The sequence below is a fragment of the Lolium perenne genome, chromosome 6, assembly GCF_019359855.2.
Source record: "Lolium perenne isolate Kyuss_39 chromosome 6, Kyuss_2.0, whole genome shotgun sequence".
Classification (NCBI taxonomy): domain Eukaryota; kingdom Viridiplantae; phylum Streptophyta; class Magnoliopsida; order Poales; family Poaceae; genus Lolium; species Lolium perenne.
The window spans coordinates 39,738,450-39,750,338 of record NC_067249.2 but is presented as its reverse complement, the minus strand read 5'-3'; positions in this window follow the sequence as shown (position 1 = coordinate 39,750,338).

Below are 11,889 nucleotides of genomic sequence, written 5' to 3'. Positions count from 1 at the left end.
GGGTTGAAGGATCCAGTAGCACATAGGGTGTAGTTTGCTAGCCCTAGATAAGATGTTCCGGGAATCAACTCCACGTTGGTTTTTAGGCCTTATCTAGGGCTGGTTTATTATCATCTTGCGTGGCTGCCAGGCTCAATCGCGTGTAGGATGTTCCGATTATGTGGTGAAAACCCTAAATCGTCGTAGGTCGTTTTAGCTTAATATTGATCAAGCAGGACCACCATGTTATCGTAGACCTTATACGAATCATGGGTGGATCGGCTCCTTGAGCCGATTCGCAGGACAACCTGAGAGCCGATCGAGGCTCGTATTTAATGTTTACGTGTATGCCATGCAGGAAACTAAGCGAAGCAATCCATCACCTTCCTGACCAGGTATAGGTCAGGTGGCACGCCCTTGCACCAGCATCGGACGTGCGTGCCGGAGCTTTGCGGGCCGTCGCTCGAGGGACCAGGGCCAGCCGCAGCTCTGGGAGCCTCCCGGCTCTACGTGTTGCCCGTCGCTACTCGCTGGTGGGTTTCGAACGCCAACACATTCTGGCACGCCCGGTGGGACAGTCTTCGACATCAACTGCATCGCCATCTGCATCTGAGATGGCGGAAGATCCAGTCACGTACGAAGATCTGACTGAGGAGCTCAAGAAGAAGTATGACGATGTCAAAGCTATCTTCGAAGCCGACCTCATCGGCTCTTTCCAGGGGACCCGCTCGCACGGCATCAGGTGGAAAGGGTTCTCACCTGAAGGCGCGCTTGATGGAGTGGATCTGTCTACCCCTTCAGAAGAACGCACCAGGTCTCTGCGTCAAGAGGTTAATCACATGGTAGCCCATTCGCTACACCGCCATTCTGAGAGCCTGGTGAACGCTTTGGAGCGTGTCGCGCTTCGGGTGATCCAAGAAATCATGAAGCATCAGTACTCTCCGTCAGGACCTGCTCTAGGGACTCACCAAGGAGAGATACCACTCCAAACCCGACCACCGCTGCCGTTCGCGTTGGCAGCACCAGAAGTGCCGAGTTCACCGGCATTCATCGCCTACAAGATCGGTGGCGATCCTAGTGATTACCAGTTCTTATATGAGGCGCCTAAGGAGATCCCGCACGGATACACGTGCACATATGTGCCGCATCGCAGAATCGGGCACTCCACGAACCGATGCAACAGCAGGGATTTCTGGAATAGCAGGAGGGGCTTCTGGATCAGATCTTGAGAAGCAGGCGTGGCTAGCTAAGTATGCCACTCCAATAAACCTTCAAAGCTCAACTCCCACAGCTAGCTCAGATCTTGAGAAGCAAGCGTGGCTAGCCAAGTATGCCACTCCAGCGAATCTTCAAATCTCGACTCCTGCAGCTAGCACCGCGGATCAGATCAGTAAAATCTTGAGAGACCAGTTCGGCATGGTGCCGAAAAGGAGGGCAATCGGCTATTCTAAGTCGTACCCCAACGAGTACGATTTGATCCCACTACCACCCAAATATCGGCTCCCTAAATTCTCCAAGTTTAGTGGGTCAGATGGCTCCAGTTCAATCGAGCATGTGAGCCGATATTTGGCGCAGTTGGGCACGATCTCAGCATTAGACGCACTATGCGTGAGGTTCTTTGCACAGTCCCTCACAGGATCGGCTTTCGGGTGGTACACCTCGCTGCCACCAGATTCAATCCGGACTTGGAAGCAGATGGAAGAGCAGTTCCACATGCAGTATCACTCAGAGGCTTCCGAGGCTGGTATTGTCGATCTAGCACAAGTACGACAGAAGCGTGGAGAAACAGTGTCAGGATACATCCAGCGCTTCAGGACCATCAGGAACCGATGCTATTCGGCTCGTTTGACTGAAAAAGAAGCAGTCGAGTTGGCGGTGGTGGGTCTCGCATCGTCGATCAAGGATATGGCTTCCCAAGCAGAGTACGCTTCATTGGCGCATATGGTTCAGAAACTGTCATTATATGAACAGCGCCACCCAGAGTTGTACCAGGACAAGTTCAAGCGTGCGGTAGTCCTGGCAGAGACAGAGGAAGATGAAGGCTCTGCAGGAGATCAAGAGGTAGCAGTGGCTGAATGGGCTCGGGGGGCAAGCCCCGTGTCCTGCAAGTGGGTTAAGCCACAAGGTCCTCCAAGAGGGTTTGACTTCGACGTGACCAAAGCTGAGCAAATTTTCGACCTCTTACTCAAGGAGAAGCAGCTAAAGTTACCCGAAGGCCATAAAATCCCTACGGCGCAAGAGCTGAACGGAAAGCCATATTGCAAGTGGCACAACACATTCACCCATACCACTAACGACTGCAGGATGTGGCGTCAGCAGATCCAAATGGCGATAGAACAAGGGCGTCTAATTTTCAGCCAGTACGCCATGAAAGTCGACACACACCCCTTTCCCGCCGTTAACATGGTGGAGTACACTTACCCCGGGAGGTGCCAGCCAGGTTTCTCGTTCAGCATTAACATGGTCGGGCCTGTGCACCACCCTGGTAAGGACAGAGACGAGGGCACCCGCTCTCGTAGCAAGGACAAGGAGGAGGCCGTTCCACGCGACCGGCCCCGACACGATGGCAAGCGCTACATCACAGAGGGAGAAGTGAAGAATGTGCGATATCAGCGACCTCTCTCTGATCATCTCCTCAGCAAATATGAGCGTCAGTACGACCAACGCCGGCGATACAACGACGACGACGAAAGAGATCGTCGGGCTAACAGGGATGCCAGGAAATATCATTAGCATGATCGGGATGATGAAAGATATGAGCGCCATGCCAAGGAAAAGTCAAGAGAGCAGGACGACGTGGACAGGCACTGGGACTGTCCCTTCTTCAAACACTGCTGGGATTCAGGAATGAGCCGATTGCCCACAATCGGCAACTGCCCAGAATGTAGACAGAAGAAGAAGGGCACGGGAGACGTGTCAGTATTCAAGCGTCTAGGGCCTCTCCCATCTCGGAACAAGCAAGCTGAGTCCTCTCGGGTGGAAGATCTTGAGGAGTTAGAAGACGAAGAAGAAGATAAATACCACCGTCCAAGGTGGTGCCCTGATGGACTCAGCCACTCCCAAAAACGTAGGGTTCAGCGACTACGTTGCTTGGAGGAAGCCGAAAGGTTATACCTGCATACGTTGAGGAAAGCGCGGCCTGATCTGGCCGCGAAAATTCAGCGAACTCTGGACGAGGAGGGTCGACCACAGAAGAAAGAGTGGCGCCCCAAACAGAAGAAAGTCGATGATGAGACATCGGCTGGCACCAACATGGTGTTCATTCTTCCGGCGGAGTTTTGTGCTCCTGGAACCGAAGAGGCACCTGTGGCACAACTTGACTGCGGCCCAAGGCCGGTTATCTTTGAGAAGCCACGAGAAAGAAGTTACAGACACCTGAAGGCCCTGTACTTACGAGGTTATATCAATGGGCAGCCGGTCAACAAGATGCTGGTCGACACCGGAGCGGCAGTCAACATCATGCCATACTCCATGCTACGTCGTCTGGGACGCTCTAGCTCGGATCTGATCAAGACCAACGTCACATTGAGCGATTTCAACGGCCAAGCATCAGAAGCACAAGGTGTTCTGAACGTGGATCTGACCGTAGGAAGGAAGACCATCCCTACGACGTTCTTCATCGTCGATAGCAAGAGCACCTACGCTGTCCTGCTAGGGAGAGATTGGATCCACGCCAACTGCTGCATTCCATCCACGATGCATCAATGCTTAATACAGTGGGATGGAGATGAAGTAGAGATCATCCACGCAGATGACTCAGCCGAGATTTCAACGGCTGGCATGAATGTTTGGGGGACGGCAGGCCAAGAGCCACTCTCCGGAATCACTTTGGACGACTGTGAGCGCATCGACGTGACAAAAAACGGGGTGAGGCTGGTCTTATCCACCGGCCTGATTGTTTAACAAGAGCAAAGGCTATGGACGTACGTGGCAAGGCCGATCCCTGCGATCGGCCCCAAAAAATAAAAAGTGATGATCTTGTCTCAAGCATGTCACGTGGTCATAGTAAAGCACGAACAAGATGTAAACTTTCATTGAGCAATGCAATCAAAATGGGGGCCGATTCCAGCAATCGGCCCATACTATCCTCGCCATACGTTTTGCCTGTGTTCAGCGTCGATCTAACAGGTGACGGAAAGCTAGGGTATGGGTTTACATCGGCTGATGAGCTAGAAGAAGTCGACATTGGTCCTGGGGATAAGCCACGACCAACTTTCATCAGCAAAAAGTTAGATCCACATCTCAGGAGCCAGATGATAGCTCTGTTAAAAGAATACCCAGATTGCTTTGCATGGGATTACACAGAGATGCCTGGGTTAGACAGGAGCATTATTGAGCATCGGCTCCCGCTCAAGAAAGGATTTCGGCCATTCCAACAACGTGCACGTCAGATGAAGGCCGAAATTCTCGAAGAAGTCAAGAAAGAGATCGAGAAAATGTTGGCCGCCGGGTTCATCAGGCCATACAGGTATGCTGAATGGATTTCCAGTATCGTACCTGTAGAGAAAAAGGACGGCCGATGGCGTGTTGCCATAGATTTCCGAGATCTCAACAGAGCCACTCCAAAGGATGAGTATCCAATGCCTGTGGCAGAAACACTGATCAATGCAGCTGCTGGCCACAAGGTGTTAATCTTCATGGATGGCAATGCCGGCTACAACCAAATTTTCATGGCTCCAGAAGATATACACAAGACTGCATTCAGAGTTCCAGGATCAGTAGGCTTGTTTGAATATGTGGTCATGACTTTTGGGCTGAAGAATGCCGGTGCAACATACCAACGAGCCATGAATTACATCTTTCATGATCTGATCGGCAAGTTGGTAGAAATTTACATCGATGACGTGGTGGTCAAGTCTGTCTCCATGGAAGGACACTTGGATGATTTGCGACGCATCCTAGACCGAACTCGGAAATTCGGGCTGAGAATGAATCCAAAGAAGTGTGCCTTTGGTGTGATGGCCGGTCAGTTCCTAGGTTTTCTGGTTCATGAACGAGGAATTGAGATCGGCCTGAAAAGTCAGGAGGCAGTACGTACCATGCAGCCACCTACCACGAAGAAGGAACTCCAACGTCTTATCGGCAAGATCAACTTCGTCCGACGGTTCATCTCTAATTTGTCAGGACGAATTGAGCCGTTCATGGCGTTGGTGAAGATTAAATCTGATGATGAGTTTCACTGGGGGGCAGAACAGCAGCGAGCGTTTGACGAGATTAAGCGGTATCTAACAACGCCGCCTGTGCTAGTTCACCTCAGCAAGACAGGCCGTTCTATATCTACTTATCAGTAGCTGACACGTCCATCGCTTCAGTGGTGGTGCAACTCTACGAGGGTGTTGAAAAGGTCGTTTTCTACCTCAGCAGAAGGATGTTGGATGCAGAGACAAGGTACCCTGAGGTCGAGAAGTTATGCCTCTGCCTATTCTTCACCTACACCAAGCTTCATCACATCCTTTTGACGGCAGAAATCATCATCATATGCAAGTCAGACGTTGTCAAGCACATGCTGTCGGCTCCTGTTTTGAAAGGCCGACTTGGTAAGTGGATGTTTGCGTTATCGGAATTCGACCTCCGGTACCAGCCTGCGAAAGCAGTCAAGGGACAAGCGTTGGCCGATCTTATAGCTGAACGGATCAATACTAATATAGCAACACTATCTGTACGTGCATGGGCTATGTTCTTCGATGGATCGGCTTGTGACGATGGTTGTGGCATCGGCATTCTGCTTGTGTCGCCTCGGGGGGCAACATATTCCTTCTCCATCAGGCTATCTACCCCTTGCACCAACAATGTCGCTGAGTATGAGGCGATACGCAAGGGAATGGAGTTGCTTTTGGAAGCCGGGGCAGAAGCGGTGGAACTTTTTGGAGACTCGAAGTTGGTGATCTCCCAGCTCACGGACGAATACAAGTGCGAAAGTGAGTCACTCTTCCCATATTGGATGGAATGCCTCGAGTTGATGGCACAATTTCGGTACATCAACTTCAATTGGGTCCCAAGATCTCAAAATACCGAGGCCAACGATCTCGCACAGATGGCGTCAGGCTACAAGGACATAACAGACGGGTCGGAAGTTCAGGTGCAGTTCCTGGAACGGGATGACTGGAGAGCCGATATCTTCAATTACTTGAAGGATTTGGCTCGGGGGGCACCTAAACGGATAAGGTACAAGGCCATGAAATATGTCCTTATAGGAGATGACATGTTCTACAGGACGTTGAAAGGGTTATTACTCAAATGCCTGGGACCAACTGAGTCTAATCGGCTCTTACATGAGGTGCATGAAGGCGCCTGTGGAACTCACCAATCGGCTCATAAGATGAAGTGGCTGATCAGGCGATCAGGGTTTTATTGGCCCACCATGCTTGAGGACTGCGTCAAGTACTACAAAGGATGCCAAGCGTGTCAAATGTTCGGGAAGATTCAGATGGTACCCGCATCAGCAATGAACCCCATCATCAAGCCTTGGCCATTTCGAGGTTGGGGCATGGATATGATCGGCAAAATCCATCCTACGTCGAGCAAAGGCCACGAGTGGATTTTGGCCATTACGGATTACTTCACTAAATGGGTGGAGGCCGTCCCTATGAAGAAGGTAAAATCAGAAGATGTTATCAAATTTGTGAAAGAACATGTCATTCATAGGTTCAGGATTCCTCAAACCATCACGACCGATGGAGGTTCGGTCTTCATCTCTAAAGAATTCAGAAAGTTCTGCGATGACATGAGAATTAAGCTGATCCGATCATCTCCATACTATGCTCAAGCCAACGGGCAAGCTGAAGCGTCCAATCAGAGCCTGATCAAGCTGATTAAGAGGAAAATTGACGAAAACCCTAGGGTTTGGCATGAAACATTGTCAGAAGCTTTGTGGGCCTATCGCATGTCATGCCATGGAGCTATAAAAACTTCGCCATACCAGCTCGTCTATGGGCAGGAAGCCGTATTGCCTTGGGAAATTACGGCTGGATCGAGACTGTCACGTTTCAGAATGATCTAACAGCTGAAGAATATGCAGCCCTGATGAGTGATACTATTGAGGATGCAATGGAACTTAGACTTTGGTCCTTGGAGAAGATTAAAGAGAACAAAGCCAGGGTAGCTCGCGCATACAATAAGAAGGTGAGACCAAAGGAGTTTCAGGTTGGTGATCTAGTATGGGAAGCCGTGTTACCATTAGGAACTAAGGATAAAGCATATGGCAAATGGTCTCCTAATTGGCACGGTCCGTACAAAGTCGATCAGGTATTGAAGGGCAATGCATACATGCTCGAGCAGCTGGACGGTGTTAAATTCCCAGTAGCCATCAATGGTCAACACCTCAAGAAATATTTCCCAAGCATGTGGGACGATGGACAGTGAAACATGGGGGCCGATGTATAAAATCGGCTAGTAAAAAAAATATTATATGCAAATCACAGCCGATGCACAGACATCGACTTTAGGAACATGGATACCAGTACAGCCGATGCTCGGACATCGACTTTAGAATAATGAAAAAGCTGATGCATGTTCATCGACTCTAGAGGAACAAGCTCAGTTGAGCAGGTTAACAGATCAGTTTCAGGCCAGAGTCCATGGCATTTGAGATGATTCTCCCATTGGATTTGCTGAGGAGTTGAATCTGTGCGTTTGAGATTGGAGGATGGCGTGGACACGGATTGGACCTGTTGTGGCCTTAAATCGCGTTTTTGAGCAAAAGCCGATGCCCTGCCATCGGCTCTTTGCGCGTTGACTTCGTTTGGCAATCGGCAAAAATTGACAAGAAAGCAAAATCAATAGAGGAATATTTTCTTCATTAATAAAGGGGATTTCTTACAAAGGAAGAGCCGATTGCTCGAGGAAGGAAGAACAAAAGAAAGGTCTATTGACCAATCTGCTACTACTACTAGACCTATACTAGTAGATGCTACCCTACGGGCCGTCGCTGCCCTCGTCATCGCCATCAGAGCTCTCGTCGGCGCTGCTGCCGGCGGGCTCCTCGTCGCTGCTCCCATAGCCCTCTATGGGAGCTTCCTCCTCCTCGTCGTCGTCGTCGTCATCCGATCCGGCGCGGAAGCGCTTCGCCGGCGGATAGTCCTCGAGGGAGTCGTCGTCGTCTTCTTCTTCCTCCTCCTCGGAGGAAGTGTAGCCGTCCCAGGAGAACGAGTCATCCTCGCTCGTTGCCTCCAGTTCCCCATTGGCAAGGAACTGGAGGTCATCGTCGCTGCTGGTCAAGGACTTGTCGTCCTCGGACCAGACGAAGGGCTCGTGGTCCTCCTTGTCCCACTCCGGTGGGGCGAGGATGTCGTGCGCCGCCAGCGAGCCCCACTCCGGCGTCGGCTCACGGGACGAAGAGGAGAAGGACTGGGAAGAAAGATCCGATGAGGCGGAGGAGGAAGAAGAGGAAGACATTGCTACAGGAGATGGGGAATTTTTGGGTGCTGATGGCTAGAACAGGGCAAGGGGATGTAGAGGCGAACTGTTCGGCGCGGTTAAATAAAAGGGGGTATAGTGGATTTAATGCCACAGCAGTTTCCGAGGAAGTGGTGCCAAAAGAAAAAACAACTATCAGTCAAATCACGCGGAGAAGTTGAGAAGGCAAGGCATCATGATGAAGGATACTGCGGCGGTTTTACCCTGCCACGACGTGACCCAACGAAGAAAAGGCAGAGTGGTTTTGGAATTATCATTTCCAAAACCAGGGGGCATGTGTTATCACCAGAATTTAACCGGATCAGAGGTGGGCCGTGATTAAGATGGGCTTGGAGAATATGCACGGAAGATATACATGAATCGGCCTTGTACACGAAGTTTGGGCTAGTTTGCCCGCGTATCTGTAAATATAGTAGGATACGTGTCGGTTAGGTAGAATTTGGCTCGTACACGGTTGGGGTTATTCCCACGTTAGAAAGTCTACGGACTATAAATATGTATCTAGGGTTATTGATAAAGACAACAACCACGTTCACAACAAAACCAATCTAGGCGCATCGCCACCCCTTGTTTCGAGGGTTTCTTCCGGGTAAGCATCATGCTGCCTAGATCGCATCTTGCGATCTAGGCAGTATACGTTTATTAGTTGTTCATGCGTTGGTCGTGCTGAAGCCTTGTTGATGGCGAGCAACGTAGTTATCGTAGATGTGTTAGGGTTAGCATTGTTTTATCGTGATATATGCTTTTATCCATGCTGCCCTTAGACATCTAGCTGCCTTTACATCTATCTTAGGTGTAAGGGCAGCACATTGCTTGATCCTTGTTTAGTAGATCCGATCTGTTATGATTGCTCCTTGTTCTTCAAGGATTAGTTTAATATCTACATAGTTAGGCCTTGCAAACGGGTTGAAGGATCCAGTAGCACGTAGGGTGTAGTTTGCTAGCCCTAGATAAGATGTTCCGGGAATCAACTCCACGTTGGTTTTTAGGCCTTATCTAGGGCTGGTTTATTATCATCTTGCGTTGCTGCCAGGCTCAATCACGTGTAGGATGTTCCGATTATGTGGTGAAAACCCTAAATCGTCGTAGGTCGTTTTAGCTTAATATTGATCAAGCAGGACCACCATGTTATCGTAGACCTCATACGAATCATGGGTGGATCGGCTCCTTGAGCCGATTCGCAGGACAACCTGAGAGCCGATCGAGGCTCGTATTTAATGTTTACGTGTATGCCATGCAGGAAACTAAGCGAAGCAATCCATCACCTTCCTGACCAGGTATAGGTCAGGTGGCACGCCCTTGCACCAGCATCGGACGTGCGTGCCGGAGCTTTGCGGGCCGTCGCTCGAGGGACCAGGGCCAGCCGCAGCTCTGGGAGCCTCCCGGCTCTACGTGTTGCCCGTCGCTACTCGCCGGTGGGTTTCAGACGCCAACAAATAATCAACCGAGTTTTTACACCAACAGGTCTGTCACTTACGTGTGGTGCCCACGCGTGAGGTCCCACACATCAGTGAGCACAAGTCACGTGCAATAATAGGTACGCAAACTCCCAGCCATCTTCTTTGTCAAGAGAAGACGCATCAGGATGCGTATTGGAAGTCTCTGGGTCCTTCAGGATCCTTCGGTTGTCCCTCTCACACAAAAAAAACAAATCTCTCTCATTCTCGGCCTCGCTCGACTCGCTCGCTCGCACCTCCTCCTGCTCACTGAAAAACCCTGCACAATAGTCAACATCGTCACCCGAAAAAGGGGAGACACCATAATGCTCTCCCTTTCTTCTGTCCTTCCGAGTGATCCCTCTTCCTCCGAGTTTCACTAGCTAGACGGGCAAACACACATGTGCTGCATAGTAATAATAAAAAGGTAGAAAAATCGATATACGAATCTATAATTAAATAGGTTAAACTAGGGTTTTGCCCAGTACTACAGATCAAGGTTCAAAAAAATCCAACTACGGGGTTCGAACAACACGATTCTAATCCAAGAATTTTTTTCTACCTCATCCAAATGGCCTCAAACTATAGGGTTAGCATCTATCTAGTGCAGTATGTGTGCTATAACTTGTATGACTTTCAAATTTGAACCAAATTTGAATAAGTTTGAAGTATTTGAAAAAGGGGCTTTTGGCTTAAACGTTTGAAACCCAAACGACTTCTCTTCATGCTAGACTTCACAAGACCGAGTTTAGGGTTAGGGGGTAGATACATGATTTGTCTGGTTTGAATATGTCTAAACTTTGTTCATCAACTTTAATGCTAACTATATGACATAAGAAGACTATGTGCTTTGGTTTTTCAATTTTTTTTTTGAATTTTATGCCCATATATTAGAATCTTGGTCAAATCCTAGGTTTGACAAAGATTTAAACACGTTTAAAACATGAAAACGAAAAGGGAAGCTTGTATCCCTCTTAATTAGTCACTCTAATATGAAGTTTTTGGGAGGTTTTTGAAATTTCCATGTTTGAAACCCAAAACGACTTCTCTTCAAGCTTGACTTCATAAGACAGAGCTTACGGTTAGGGGGTAGATACATGATTTGTATGGTTTGAATATGTCCAAACCTTGTTAATGCATCAACTTGAATGCTTACTATATGACATAAGAAGACTATGTACTTTGGTTTTTCATTTTTTTGCTTTTTTTGAATTTTGTGCCCATTTGAATCTTTTGGTCAAATCCTAAGTTTGACAAAGATTTAAACAAGTTTAAATCATAAAAATAAAAAGGTAAGCATGGATCCTTCTTAGTCACTCTAAAATAAAGCTTTTGGGAGGTTCTTGAAATTTCCATGTTTGAAACCCCCAACCACTTCTCTCCATGATTGACTTCATAAGACAAAGTTTAGGGTTAGGGGTAGATATATACATGAGTTGTCTGGTTTGAATATGTTTAGACCTTGTTTATCAACTTTAATGCTTACTATATATATGACATAAGAATGCTATGTGCATTGGTTTTTGATTTTTTCTGAATTTGTATGCCCATTTGAATCTTGGTCAAATCCTAGGCGGTTTGACCAAGATTTAAACAAGTTTAAAACATGAAAATGAAAAGGGAAGTTTGTATCCTTATTAGTCACTCTAAAATGAAGCTTTTGGGATGTTCTTGAAATTTCCATGTTTGAAACCCAAAACGACTTCTCTTCATGCTAGACTTCATAAGATCGATCGAGTTTATGCATGGTTAGGGGATAGATACATGATTTGTCTGGTTTGAACACATGTATAAACCTTCTTACTCACTCTAAAATTAAGCTTTCGGGAGGTTTTTTAAATTTCCATGTTTGAAACCCAAAACCACTTCTCTTCATGCTTGACTTCGTAAGACAGAGTTTAGGGTTAGGGGATACATGCTTTTGCTGGTTTGAATATGTATAGACCTTGTTTATCAACTTGAATGGTTACTATATGACATAAGAAGGCTATATATGTGCTTTGGTTTTTCATTTTTTGATTTTTTTGAATTTTTTATGCCCATTAAAATCTTGGTCAAA